Source organism: Chiloscyllium punctatum, chromosome 3 (genome assembly GCF_047496795.1).
Source record: "Chiloscyllium punctatum isolate Juve2018m chromosome 3, sChiPun1.3, whole genome shotgun sequence".
NCBI classification, from domain to species: domain Eukaryota; kingdom Metazoa; phylum Chordata; class Chondrichthyes; order Orectolobiformes; family Hemiscylliidae; genus Chiloscyllium; species Chiloscyllium punctatum.
The window spans coordinates 70,688,334-70,704,215 of NC_092741.1; the positions used below are offsets into that span (position 1 = coordinate 70,688,334).

General features: G+C 41.4%; 1 protein-coding gene across 2 annotated transcripts in view; it reads right to left on the reverse strand.

The window, feature by feature from the left end:
* The window catches only part of klhl32 (kelch-like family member 32), a 307,588-nt gene that overhangs the window by 34,299 nt on the left and 257,407 nt on the right, over positions 1–15,882 (reverse strand). The window lies entirely within an intron of this gene.

The following is a 15,882-nucleotide window of genomic DNA, read 5'->3' on the forward strand; positions in this document are numbered from 1 at the left end:
TAATTGACCAAAAAACTTCATTTTTCTTTTGTTTACACATGTCTTAGGTTTTTTTTAAACCGCAAGCTATACTTTAGAGGAAACTTCGTTCACGTCCAGGATAAAATATATTATTATATTTTCCATCTTATACAAAGCTGAACACACCTGTATTTATTTCTGTGATTAAATTCCTTTCACGTATGCACTTTATGTTCATTCTTGTCTATCAGTAAGGGATTCTGAAGATTTGCATACAGATTTGATTGTACTAAAACAGATATTAAATTAGAGTGTCCTTATTGTTTAATTTGCTTAAAACCGGGGTGCATTTTCCTGTTGGAATTCTCGAAAGTCATCAAGCTGATTTCTCTGCTGTTAGGTTATGCGACCACATGCTGGTACATCATCCCTTGTAATCACAGCCCTCCACAGATGCTAAGGTTCACCTATTGAGTGTATCACATAGATTAACACTTCATTCTATCTGCTTCCCAGGGGTCTAATCAGCATGCTACAGTTTCGGTAATGCTGCAGCCATAATTAAATCGCCTGATGCTGTTAAAGATGATTTTACAGGATTTTATTTTAGTCCTGACAGAGTCTCTACAAAATCATTAATTGTTCTTTTCTTTTCTCAATGCTAATGGCCCTGCTTTGTATTTTCAGAATCTTGTGTTTCATTTTCAATATTTTAGATTAGATTAGATTACAGTGTGGAAACAGGCCCTTCGGCCCAACAAGTCCACACCAACCCGCCGAAGCTCAACCCACCCATACCCCTACATTTACCCCTATACCTAACACTACAGACAATTTAGCTTGGCCAATTCACCTGACCTGCACATCTTTGGACTGTGGGAGGAAACCAGAGCACCCGGAGGAAACCCACGCAGACACGGGGAGAACGTGCAAACTCCACACAGATGCCTGAGGCGGGAATTGAACCCGGGTCTCTGGCACCGTGAGGCAACAGTGCTAACCACTGTGCCACCGTGCCGCCCACCATGGCAGGATTTGAAACAAGTTCCCCAGAGCATTACCAGGGTTTCTAGGTTAACAGTCTAGTGATAACACCACGAGGCCATCTCCTCCCCTTAAACCTGGACAATTCATTTTCACTATATTACTTTGCCTTTCTCATTCTAAAACACCATTTTTTTTTCCAAATTTCAAGTAGCTGCTTGGGATTGAAAACATAGCTGCATGATTTTAAACTTGGTTATGGTTGTGCCTCAGCAATTGTGAAAAAATTCAACTGTAAAGGCTCTACCCATGGGTCAAATTAATACAATCGGGATGAAGTCAAGACAGAAACTGTGAGAGTTTTTATGATAGTCTGGGCTTTCATTGCAACAGTTTGTGTTAGATGAAGAGGACAGCAAAGAGACAGGGGATGTTGCTGGGAGTTCAAGTGCAGTGGCCATGTGGGAGGCTAGGAACAGAGAACACAGACCTCATACTCTCGCCTCATACTTAAAACTGGCTACATGCTTAAGGCCTGTTGGTAAAATTAATGAAATGAGCATGACAATTTCATGTGCACGCTAAATTACTTTATTAAAGTTAGTTAGGAACATGCAGTCAGGGAAAATACAAGCAGGGCTACCCAGGTTCACCAGCCTGACCCATCGTTCAGCTTAATCACAGATGATCTTATACCTCAATTCTTGAATCAGCAAATTCATCTGTTTCAAAGAGTTCCCAAAACAGCACAATCAGCTTTAGTGTCAATGATTGAACCTGATTTTTAAAAAAAAGAATTGCAGATATTGGAAATCAGAATCAGAAACAAACATTTCTGGGAAAACTCAGCAGGTCTGGCATCAGCTGTGGAGAACCCGAATATGATACACTGACAAAGTTACCAAAAAGAATGCAAGCCAGGGTGGAATAATCACATGGACACACTTTGTTCCAGCGTCAAACAAAGGAGATTAATTATTTCAGAAATATAACTATCTTCTCTGACATAATTTAATGAAACTAAGGACCCTTCAAAGAAGACAAATGTTCAACAGTGACATTGATACTAGAAAACATTGTCAACCAATAACACATGGGAGATCAAAAGGTACATCAAGGTATACTCAGTCAAATTTTTTTGGAAAATAAAGAATGGGAGGACAGCAACAAAATAATAGAATAGAGAAGTTTGAAGTGACAGAGACATGGTTGACCATCTCAGAATCAGATTGTTTGCCTGTGACTCTACTGCAACCAATATTATGGAGATCGAAAGAGATGGTCTTTCTGATGCCAGGGACATTGATTCAGATGATCAGCTGTAGGTCTAATAGGATATTAACATTGTAAACAAACTGTGTCACTGCAAAATAGTTGACAAAGGAATAGAATTGTAGGCAAGGGTATGGAATTTGTGCCAAGGATTAAAAGTGATGGTTGGAATTTTTCCAGCCCCTGGTCAATGGTGAGTCAATTGGGAAATTGGAGAGAGATTGATGGAATGATATTGAACGAAAAAAAATGCAATTCTCCAATCTGGTTTTAAATGGTGAGAAAATATAGATAGTGAACTCTGAATTTAATAACAATCTGGAATTAAAACGCAAGCCTAATGGAAACCATGTAATAATTGTCAATTGTCATTAAAAACCAATTTGGTTCACTAATATCCTTTAGGGAAGGAAATCTGGTCTGGTGTACGTGTAATTCCAGACCCATGACAATGTTGGCTTACTCTCAACTGCTCTCTAAGGTGGCTTGAGCAAGCCACTCTGCAGACAATTAGGAATAGACAATACACGTGACATCTCATGATCAAAAAATGCAAAAAAAAAGTCCTGACTGGGTCTGGGTATGGAAAAAGTCTTGAAAATAATTATAAATCTGTAGCAGAAAAGATTCCAAAGCTTGGATTGGTCAGTGTGGAAGGGGTTCCTTTCAGCACAGTCCAGGCAAGATTCACCATAACTCTAGCTATTTGTGCTGTGCATAAGGAGCCAACAAATAGGTGATGTAATGCATTCTTAAGAGCTCAAAGAGTGAGAGCAATCTTCAGAGGAAGACAATAGGGAGACTGATCAGGAGGAACATCACCTTCAGTGTGATAGATCAGTGCAGTGTGGGTTTGCCAGTGCCATGCAGGATTTAATTGAGACAAAAACATAAATTGCTGGAAAAATTCAGCAGGTCTGGGAGCATCTGTGGAGAGAATGCAGAACTTCAGGTTCAGTGATCTTTCTTTGGAACAGTGCTTTTTTTGTTTTCTTTGTGTGTATGATTTAATTGATACCTGGATTTCATCGATTGAACTTGATGTACTGATCACCCATTGACAGTAAAATTTGTTGGTGCTCTAAAGTTACGCAGTCCCTGTCTGTTCCAGAAGGAAATGCAGCTTCGGTTTGCTTTTCCTTTGTTTTTGATGTTGCCGAATAAGAATCAATGTTTTCAGCCATTTGAAGGTTTTCCAGTATGCGACAGTCCCCTATTGAATAATGAGAAGATAATAGGCTATACTGAGCTTTGGGAATGAGTAACACACCCTTAGGCAGGTAACCAGTGTAGCTTGGTTCTTAAATAGCAATGCGTTTATAAATGTGCACTGGAATCTGCAATGAAGTGTCCTGTTACCTTTGTGCCCTGAGCAGCATTTTTTCCCTGGTTTCACTCCCAATGCATGCATGGTGAAGGGCAGCTCCTGCTAGCAGCACTTGGCAAGGTGCATAGCTCAGTTTTTAAAATGGTGCCTGCTCTGGGAATCATGTGAGGTTCTATTAGTGGCAAGTACTCGCACCTCTGGGAAGAGGGAAGACAGGACAAACGTAGCGCCATAGAGGCATGATATATGGGTAATACGTTTTGGAGAAGAGTGTAAGAAATTACGCTTATGGAGAGATACACCCCCTGAAATTCACCAAATTGATACTTAATCCACTTTTGGTAAAATTCAACCTGACGACCTCAGTATTCCCACTGTTTAACATGGAGGAAACTTGCTGATTCTGACACGATGCTGCAAAGAATGCTGATAAGACGGAGGCAGTGGAGGCATTGACAGGACTGGTGGAGAGTGTAACAGGAAATCAATCCCATGTTGTCACCAATATTTTGCATTTATGTGAAAAACAGAAGGGAATTAAAGATGGATAATAGATAGGCCAGGGTGTAAAGGCATTGCTGGAGATGATCTGTATATAATTAGATTGCAGGACATTAAGGTGAAGTGGTAGTGTCCCTACCTCTGGGCCAGAAGGCCCAGGTTCAAATTCTTTGTGGGTACGGTGCCAGCTGGGTGCATTGCTTTGACCTGGATGATCTTGTCCCTTCTTCAGTGTTGTTGGTGCTGCACTCATCCTGCGGTCCGGTGCATACCTGACTTGTGCCTTGTAGAAGATGGACAGGCTCTGGATAATCGGGAGGTGAGTTACTTGTCACAGCATTCCTGTTCTCTGACCTACTCTTATGACCACTGTATTTACACGGCAAATCCAGTTGAGTTTCTGGTCAATGGTAACCTCCCAGGATGCTGGTAGTGAGAGTTTCAATGAGGGTAAAAGTATTGAATGTCAATGGGTGGTGGTTAGATTGTCTCTTATTGGAGATAGTAATTTCCTGGCATTTGCGTGATGCAAATGTCCATTGCTACTTGTCAGCCCAAGCCTGGATATTGTCCAGATCCCGTTGCATTTGAACATGGACTGCTTCAGTTTCTGAGGATTTTTGTACAGTGTTGAACATTGCACAATCATTGGTGAATATCCCCACTTTTGACTTTATGACGAAGGGAAGGTCATTGATAAAGCAGCTAGAGATGTTTGGTCCTAGGATACTACAGCGGAGCGGAGATGTCTGACCTCCAACAACCACAACCATCTTCCTGTGTGTCAAGCTGGACTTCAATGAACAGAAAGGTTGCTTTCAATACCCAGTGATTCCAGTTTTGCTGGGGTGGTTTGATGCCATACAGTCAATGTCAAGGGCCATTATTCTTACCTCACCACATAATTCTCAGTGATCACCGCCGCCACCCCCGCTGCTGACCCCCCCCCGCACCCCTAACGCTTCTGGCATAGTGCCTCCAGCTGTTCCTCAATCCTGAAAACCCAGAGTTCAGGTTTCTGCAGCTAGGAGCACCTCCTATGTACGTGGCCATCCAGGAGCCCTTAGGGTCTATGAATTCCTACATATGACAGGCCATACATCTACTCCTGATGAAGGAAGGGCTCTTGCCTGAAACGTCAATTCTCCTACTCCACGGATGCTGCCTGACCTGCTGTGCATTTCCAGCACCACACTCTCGACACTGATCTTCAGCATCTGCAGTCCTCACTATCTCCACACGTGCCATGTCAAACTTGCAAAGTTCCTTGAAAGTGGAGGCACAGTTAGACAGGGTGGAGAAAGAAACGTTTGGCACACAAGCTTTCATTGGTCAGTGTACTGAGTACAAGAGTTGGGACATCATGTTATGGCTGTACAGAACATGGTGAATTTGAGAGTTTTAAAATACTGCATTCAACTCTGGTCTCCCTGCTATAGTAAAGACATTGTTAAACTTGAAAGGGTTCAGAAAAGAATTACAAAGATGTTGCCAAGATTGGAGGGTTTGAGCTACGGGGAGAGGCTGAATTGGCTGGGGCTATTTTGCCTGGAGCATTGCAGGCTGAGGGATGACTTATAGAGGTTTATAAAATCAAGAGGGGCATCAACTGGGTGAATAACCATGGTCTTTTCCCCATGGTAGGAGAATTCAAAACTAGAGGGAAGAAGTTTTATGTGAGGGGGGAAAAGATTTAAAAGGGACCTGAGGGACAAATATTTAATCCAGAGGGTGGTTTGTGTGTGGAACAAGTTGGCATAAGTGGGTATAGTTACGACATTTAAAAAGCATCTAGATGGCTTTAGAGGGATAAGGGCAAAAGTTGTCGAGAGTGTGTTGCTGGGAAAGCACAGCAGGTCAGGCAGCATCCGGGGAGCAGGAGATTCGATGTTTTGGGCATAAGCCCTTCATCAGGATGAGCAAAATGCCGACAAATAGGACTCGATCAGTTTAGGATATTTGCTCATTGCGGACAAGTTGGACCAAAGGGTTTGTTTCTGTGTTGTATAACTCTATGACTACCTGCCCCAGAGGTGTGTCATAACAGTCTGAACAGGTTGATTAAAAATATCTGTAATTGGATATACAGTTGTTTCCACCTCTCCCACCCCCGACTCCCCGTACCGCAGGGGATACACTCCAGGACCTACCGCGGAAGCCCAAAACCACGGATAGGAGCAAACCCATTCAATTAAATGGGAAACGTACCTTCCCGTCAACCTCCTGGTCCCTGGTTCCAGAACATTCCCTATAATATGCTCTGGCCACAGTAAACCGTGGGTAATTGAAACGGTGGAAAACGATTCCACAGATATGGGGGTCTTCCTGTAATAGCGAGATTGAAATGTTGCACGTTATGAAGGACAGAATAGTTTTTATCATATCTGAGGCCCAATATTGCTCCATCCCTGCTGTCCTCTCTCATTTTTGGTGACGTGCATCTCTCATCCACAAAAAAGTGTCATTCCCCATCTTCCATGATTGTTCCCCGACTGCTTTGACTCCTTGTCTGACCTGAAGCAGATTTTCAACTGGAGGACACAACCTCAACAAAGACTACCAATAAAAAAAAATCAATAATATCTTTAAAACAAAAGAAAATTGAAAATTCAAAATAATGTTAAAAACTCCTGAAACAGTTTGCAGAACTAACAACATTTCTTCTGGGTACTTGATGCACTCATTTGTATTTCACATTTATACAAGCTGAAAACACTAAGGATGTAAGTGATGATGTCATGAGCAGATATGGATTTACCTAGCTTCTAAAATATGGGGACCAAAGCTTATTTATATTCCTGTGGTTGTTCAAGAGCACACACCAAACATGCACAATTTATATATACATATATAGCAATGAGCACAATTATGACAGATGCACTAGTTTAAACATACCTAAAAAGGTAAGTATTTGCTAAGACTCTTCTGTCCCATTCTAAAAATAAACCTGTTTGAAAAACGTCCAGAGGCCCATGTCCCTTAAAATGTACGATCTTGTAGAAAACTGGTGTAACAGACAGATTCTATTCTACAAATATAATAGTTTTTTAAAATTAATTTGACTAACCTCTTTTTCTATTCATCCTGATTTTGGAGCATGCAATTTGTTATTTGCTGTTTGTTCTCAAGTGCTACCAGCTGCCATGTGTTTAATCATCGATGCAATAATTGCAGTATTTGTAACTAATTGTGACTGACAATCAAAAATGCACCACGATGTTTTTGGCATAGCTGATGTATTTCTGTCACCACAGAAAAGTTGGAAATTACAGCAGAAACCCATTATTAAAACGCTGATACTCTAATCAGTGATGAGCAAAATCATGTTTTGATTTTCTTTTCCTTCCCTTATTTTCAATTTAGTTTAATTTTCTTACTGTCTGTCTCTGGCTTTGCCCAGCTTGCATAGCATTTAATGATTGACAGTATAAACAGTAACCCAGTCCCATTCTTTTGTTAATACCACTCTTGAGTTGGTTTTAGATGTGTGTGTGAAATTAGCCAAAAGTAATTCATCCTTGGCATTCCCCTTCCAGGATTGTTGTATGTGGAATTTCTTGACACCTCCCCTATTTGGATCATGAAGACACCATGGCTAGGATTAAAGATAAAATTGTGTAAGGAGCCATAATGTGAAACTCATGCTTTAAAATTTTGTAGCAATGTACACTTGTTCTTCCATCTTTTACCTAACAAAGCTGTGTGCTCTTAATCAAAGTGTTTGAAATATTTGATCCTGTGATGAACCTCTGACCACAAACTCAAGACATCACTAAGATTTCCAATTTTTATTTCCATCACATGAAACTATAAGAAATGGGAACAGCAGTAGGCCAATCAGCCCCTTGAGCTTATTCATTTAATAAGATCATGGCTGATCTGACATTCCTCCTATCCACTTTCCTGCATTTCCCCCAACCCTTAATTCCCCAACTGATTATGAATCTATCTGTCTCAGCCTTAAATATACACAAGGATTCTGCCCCATAGCCCACTATAGCAAGGAGTTCCAAAGATTCTAGATTAGATTACTTACAGTGTGGAACAGGCCCTTTGGCCCAACAAGTCCACACCGACCTGCCGAAGCGCAACCCACCCATTCCCCTACATTTACCCCTTTACCTAACACTACAGACAATTTAGCTTGGCCAATTCACCTGACCTGCACATCTTTGGACTGTGGGAGGAAACCGGAGCACCCGGAGGAAACCCACACAGACACGGGGAGAATGTGCAAACTCCACACAGTCAATCGCCCGAGTCAGGAATTGAACCCGGGTCTCTGGTGCTGTGAGGCAGCAGTGCTAACCACTGTGCCACTGTGCCGCCCTTCTGTGTTTCAATCCTGTGAGGATAAATTCCACCACATCCGAGTCTTAAATTAGCACATCTTTCTTCTGAGACTATACACTCTGGTCCTAGACTCTCACATGAAGGGAAACAGCCTCTCAGCATTTACTCTGTCAAGTCCATTTAGAATCCTACATGTTTCAATGAGATAGAACATCACAGTGCAATACAGGCCCTTCGGCCCTCGATGTTGCGCCGCTCTGTGAAACCAATCTGAAGTCCATCTAACCTACACTATTCCATTCTCATCCATATGCCTATCCAATGACCATTTAAATGCCTATAAAGTTGGTGAGTCTGCAAATGTTGCAAGGTCATCTTTTATTCTTGTAAACTCCAATGAGTAGTGTTCCAACCTGTTAGCTCTGCTTACACAGACAATCCTCAATATAAGGGATCATTCCAGTGAAGCTTCTCTGAACTGCCTCCAATGGAATATTTCCTTAAGTAGGGGGAACCAAAACCTCACTCAGTATTCCAAATGTGATCTCACCAGCGCCTTGTACAGTTTCAGTAAGATTTCTCAATGCTAATATTCCAACCCCCTTGAAATAAAGGCCAACATTCCATTAGCTTTCTTGATTACTTCCTGCACTTGTGTGCTAGCCTTCTGTGTTTCATGCATAAGTACCATGCCCTTTTGTGTTGCAGATTTCTGCAGTTTTTCACCATTTAAACAACACCTTCTTCTTTTGTTCTCCCTTCCAAAATGAATAATTTGACATCTTCCCATATTATACTCCACTTGCCAACTTGTTGCCCACTTATATAATCTATCAATATATCTCTGTAAACTATGTATCCCTCTTGCAAACTACCTTTCCACCTATTTTGTGTAGTCTGCAAATTTGGTTACAGTATATCCAGTTCATTCCTCCAAGTCATCAATATATACTGTAAACAGTTGTGGTCTCAGGACTGATCCCGATGGAACTCCATTGGTTACTAGATGCTAACGTGAAAAAGAGCCCTTATCCCCACTCACTCTTTCCTGCTCATTAGCCAATTCTCTATCCATGTCAATGTACTATCTCCAATACTGTGGGCTCCTATTATGACAATGTTATGTGAGGTACCTTGTTGAATGCCTACTAGAAGTCCAAATACAACACATCTACTTGTTCCTTCTATCGACTCCACTTGAGATTTTCTCAAAAAACTCTAATAAATTAGTCAGACACAATTTCCCTTTCATGAAGTCATGCTGACTCCGCTTGATTAGATTAGAATTTTCTAAATGCACTGCTATTCCAACACTTTCTAACCACAGATGTTAGACTAATCAGCACATAGCTACCTGCTGTTTGACTCAGTCACAATCAGTGCATCTGCTATCTTTGTACCTACCTCTTTTAAGTTCATAGGATGCAAGCCCTCTGGGCGAGGGATTTAGCTGCCATTAGTCCCATTAGTTTGGCTAATATGGATGGTGAATTTACTTCATTCTCTCCTGTATTCTTTAGCTCAAAGAATCTTCCAGCATTCAGACTGATTAAAAAATCTGTTTAGTTCCTCTGTCATTTCTTTGTTCCCCATAACCATCTCCCGAGATTCATTTTGCAGAAGTTCTTATTCTCAGAACCTACATTCCTTGTTGGTTTGCCCTTGTAATTTATTTTCTCTGTCTTTATTATTGTTTTAGTCTTCCTTTCTGGATTCTGAATTTACACCAGTGTTTGGGGCTATCACAGACTTTGGCCTCCTTACATGCTTTTTTTTCCAACTTAATAGTCTTAACTTCCTTGGTTAGCCATGGTGGATTTATCTCTCTCAGAATCTTCCTTCCTTTTTGGGATGTATTTTTGCTGAGAATCATGAACTACCTCTAAGTATCTGTCATTGCTCGCTTACTGTCATTCCTGCTAATCTGTCTACTTGAGCTAACTCTGCCTGCTTTTCAATATAATTTAAGCTATAGAGTCACAGAGTCATAGAGATGTACAGCATGGAAACAGACCCTTCAGTCAACCCATCCATGCCAACCAGATATCCCAACCCAATCTAGTCCCACCTGCCAGCACCCAGCCCATATCCCTTCAAACTCTTCCTATTCATATATCAATCCAAATGCCCTTTAAATGTTGTAATTGTACCAGCCTCCACCACATCCTCTGGCAGCTTATTCCATACATGCACCACCCTCCATGTGAAAAAGTTGCCCCTCAGATCTCTTTTATATCTTTCCCCTCTCACCCTGAACCTATGCCCTCTCGTTCTGGACTCCCACACACCATGGAAAAGACTTTGCCTATTTATCCTATCCATGACCCTCAATTTTGTAAACCTCTATAAGGTCACCCCTCAGCCTCCGATTGAAACAGCCCCACCCTGTTCAGTCTCTCCCTATAGCTCAAATCCTCCAACCCTGGCAACATCCTTGTAAATCTTTTCTGAACCCTTTCAAGTTTCACAACATCTTTCCGATAGGAAGGAGATCGGAATTGCACGCAATATTCCAACAGTGGCCTAACCAATAACCGGTACAGCCGCAACATTACCTCCCAACTCCTGTACTCAATCCTCTGACCAATAAAGGAAAGCATACCTAACACCTTCTTCACTATCCTATTTACCTACGACTCCACTTTCAAGGAGCTATGAATTTGCACTCCAAGGTCTCTTTGTTCAGCAACACTGCCTAGGACCTTACCATTAAGTGTATAAGTCCTGCTAAGATTTGCTTTCCCAAAATGCAGCACCTCACATTTATTTGAATTAAACTCCATCTGCCACTTCTCAGCCCATTGCCCTATCTGATCAAGATCCTGTTGTAATCGGAGATAACCCTCTTCACTGTCGACTACACTTCCAATTGTGGTGTCATCTGCAAGCTTACTAACCGTACCTCTTATGCTCGCATCCAAATCATTCATGTAAATGACAAAAAGTAGTGGACCCAGCACCGATCCTTGTGGCACTCCACTGATCATAGGCCTCAAGTCTGAAAAACAACCCTCTATCTTCTACCTTTGAGCCAGTTCTGTATCCAAATGGCTAGTTCTCCCCGTATTCCGTGAGATCTAACGTTGCTCACCAATCTCCTATTCGAACGACTTACTGAAGTCGACATAGATCACATCTACTGCTTTGCCTTCATCAATCCTCTTTGTTACTTCTTCAAAAAAACTCAATCAAGTCTGTGAGACATGATTTCCCACGCACAAAGCCATGTTGACTATCCCTAATCAGTCCTTGCCTTTCCAAATACATGTACATCCTGTCCGTCAGGATTCCCTCCAACAACTTGCCCACCACCGACGTCAGGCTCACTGGTCTATAGTTCCCTGTCCTTACCACCCTTCTTAAACAGTGGCACCACATTAGCCAACCTCCAGTCTTCTGGCACCTCTCCTGTGACTATCGACAATACAAATATCTCAACAAAAGGCCCAGCAATCACTTCTCTAGCTTTCTATAGAGTTCCAGGGTACACCTGATCAGGTCCTGGGGATTTATCCACCTTTATGCGTTTCAAGACATCTAGCACTTCCTCTTCTGTAATCTAGACATTTTGCAAGATGTCACCATCTATTTCCCTACACTCTATATCTTCCATATCCTTTTCCACAGTAAATACTGATGCAAAATACTCCTTTAGTATCTCCCCCATTTTCTGCGGCTCCACACAAAGGCCATCTTGCTGATCTTTGAGGGGCCCTATTCTCTCCATAGTTACACTTTTGTCCTTTATATATTTATAAAAACTCTTTGGATTCTCCTTAATTCTGTTTGCCAAAGCAATCTCATGTCCCCTTTTTGCCCTCCTGATTTCCCTCTTAAGTATACTCCTACTGCCTTTATACTCATCTAAGGATTCACTCGATCTATCCTGTCTATAACTGACATATGCTTACATCTTTTTCTTAACCAAACCCTCAATTTCTTTAGTCATCCAGAATTCCCTATGCCTACCAACCTTTCCTTTCACCCTGACAGCAAGATACTTTCTTTGGATTCTTGTTACCTCATTTCTGAAGGCTTCCCATTTTCCAGCTGGCCTTTACCTGCGAACATCTGTCCCCAAACAGCTTTTGAAAGTTCTTGCCTAATACCATCAAAATTTGCCTTTCTCCAATTTAGAACTTCAACTTTTAGATCTGGTCTATCCTTTTCCATCACTATTTTAAATCTAATAGAATTATGGCCGCTGGCCCCAAAGTGCTCCCCCACTGACACCTCAGTCACCTGCCCTGCCTCATTTCCCAAGAGTAGGTCAAGTTTTGCACCTTCTCTGGTAGGTACATCCACATACTGAATCAGAAAATTTTCTTGTACACACTTAACAAATTCCTTTCCATCTAAACCCTTAAAGTTAAAAATAGTTGCTTCTGACTCACACTTCTCACTAGTACGAAATTCTATCATGTTATGCTCACTATTTCCTAGGGGATCTTTTAATTGAAGCTTATTTATAAAATCTGCCTCATATACATTACAAGATCTAAAGTAGCCTGCCTCCTGGTTGGCGACATATGATATTGCCCGAGGAACTATGCCTATGTTTGAATTAATTGTCAAAGGTAGCTTCTCTAATTGGATCAATCCAATCAAAGTGAAGCTCGAAATCATTCATAAATTATTGTTCTATTCTTCTTACATGCTCCTATTCTTTGTTGAATTATAGCCTTTCCTGCAGAATGACTAGTGTTTAGGAGGTGTATATTACTCCTACCAATATCTTCTTTCCCTTGCTGTTTTTATTTCTGCCCAGATAGAATCTGCATCATCAGAGCCTAGATCATCTCTCACAACTATACCCCTTTCATCTCTTACTGACCCCCTTACATTTCCCAACCCTCCTGTTTCTCTGGAAAGTCAAAAATCTCTGGATGTTAAATTCTCAGTTTTGAGTTTCTTGTAACCATGTTACCATAATGGTATGAAATCACATTCATTTAGCTCAGTTTGTGCCATCACTTCACCTAATTCATTCCAATGTTTTGTGCATTGAGATACAAAACCTTGAAGATTGTTATATTATCAAATTTCCCTACACTTTTATGGTTCCTTGGTACAATATGACAATTACACATTCTGTCCCTTTCTTTTATTTTCTGGTAACAATTAACCCCAATGCTAACCCACAACCCTACTTTCTGCTTTATCTTTGATTTTATAATTTTCCATGCAATTGAATACACCCAAGTCCCACTCTGCCACTATTTAGTTTAAAGCCCTATCTATGGCCCGAGTTACATGATTCATCAGGACTTGGTCCCATTGTGATTCAGGTTGAGCCTGGGGAAAGTCCTTCCTTCCCCAGTATTGGCATTAATGTCCCATGAATTCAAACCCATTTCTTACACCAACCAACTTTGAACCACACATTTACCTCTTTAATCTTGTTGACGCTGTGCCAATTCGCTCGTGACTCAGGTAGTAATTTGAAGATTGCCATTTTGATTCTACTTTTTAAATTTAGCCCCCAGCTGCTCATATTTCCTCTACAGAACCTCTTTCTGCTTTGCATCTATATTGTTGGTACCTACGTGGACTGTCTCTTTCCCTTCCACTCCAAATTTCTCTGTAGTTCAGGTGCGATATCCTGAACCTAGGCGCCAAACAAGTGACTCTCAATCTTGGCCACAGAGAACGGTGTCTATTCCCCTGACTAAACTATCCCTGATCACAACGACATTTCTCTTTACTCCCTGCTCTTGAATAGCTACCTGTTTCATGGTCAGTTTACTCTCCTCCCTACAGCTCCCACCCTCGTCCACACTGGGAGCAAGAATCTCAAACCTGTTGGACAAGATCAAGGACTGAGAAGGACTGAGGTTCCTGGAGCACTATCTCTTGGATCTCTGTATGTGCCTCACTGGTAGTCACACTTTCCTACCCCTGACCGAATTTGAGGTAATGAATCTAAGGGGTATGACTGCCTCCTGAAACACAGTGCCCAGGTAACTCTTGTTGGCCAGAGGCTGCTCACACATAAAGACAGCAGCTGTAAACTGAAGTTACCCGAGCCCTAGCTGCTGGCTTGGGCAGGCTTGAGCTGGTTCAGTTGTGAGGGATGAATAAGAGGGAAATCCTTATTTGGAAGAAGAATAATGAGGTAATCCGAAAGGTGTCCTCGAAGTGAGCTTAGAGTGGAAAGACACCACACTCGGATGAGCTGAGGAGCCAACAAGAACAAGACACCACAGTTTGGGAAGATAAGGAAAAAGGATAAAAATGAAGGATTTTCAGGGTACCATCAGCAAAAGTTCTGGACAGCAACCTTTGCAAAATGCAACCCCACAGTTGGATGTGCAGGAGACCCCAGACCTGGAAAAATGCCCAGCCAGTGTAATCTTCTATTCTTGGGTATTAGCTTTTATTTTGCTGACTGTTCTGGGAATGTCAAGTTTAGTGGGTTGTGATAAATTGCATGCTTGCTGTTAACCTTCTTCTAACCAAATGATGTGAATTGTCTGTCTGTTTTAACTGAACTAATGAAAAGGTAGTGGTTAATTGATGCAGATTTGACTCTTGTCTGCTTTCTGCCCAAACCAGCAATTGTTGTGAAGCGAGTCAAAAAGGCATCCCTCCCCTCCCTGGATATTTTGCAGTGTCTGATTCTTGGATTCCAGCTCACCAACTCTATGTCGGAGTTCCTCAAGCAACCGACAGATATGGTCAGTATGAGCCACAATGGGGACCACCAACGCCCATATCATGCTGGTACAACACATCACCTGGCCCCACATCTAAATTTTAATTACCACTGGATTTGTTTATTTTAAAGTTTCCTACTTTTAGTTTTAATTCTGTAAAATACTTGTCCTATTTATGTTTAATCTCACTGTAACCTATAATAGACGGTCAAATTAGTCAGTATTCCCAATGAATTTATGATTTTTCTGTGATCTCATATTTTGCTTTGTGCTGGGCACCTGATCCCGGGCTTCAACTGATCCTGTTAAAAAAGACCTTACAAACTATGAACCAAAAACAGGAAACAAAAAGCAGCTCTTTCCCTCTGCACTGAACTCCCACACTGTTCCAAAATCCCAGAAATATACATTCAAATTGTGATGTGATCTGACCTGAATGTACCACAATCTCATCTTATCTGATGCTCTAATCTTCAGTCATATCTTTTTACCAGATTTCAATGTTAGCCCTAGCTGATTTTCCCGCTCTGCCTTTGGTAAACTTGAAGCAATCAAACAACTCTGCCATCTGTGTCTTTATCCTCTGCTCACTGATGTACCTTTGCTCCCAATCAGGTAATGCCTTGATTTTAAAATTCTCATCCTGCTTTTCAAATCCCTTCATGGCCTCACCTCACCTTGTTTTAGTAATCTCCTCCAACTCCACAACCCTTCACAACACCTTTGCACAACGGATCTGGCCTCTTGTGAATTCCTAATCCTAATTATGCTACTGTGCCTTCAGTTACTTAAATAGAATCTCTTGAATTCCTTCCCTAAACTTCTTGCCTCACTACTATGGTTTTCCTCCTTTAAGATACTCCTTAAAACCAACACCCACGACCAAAC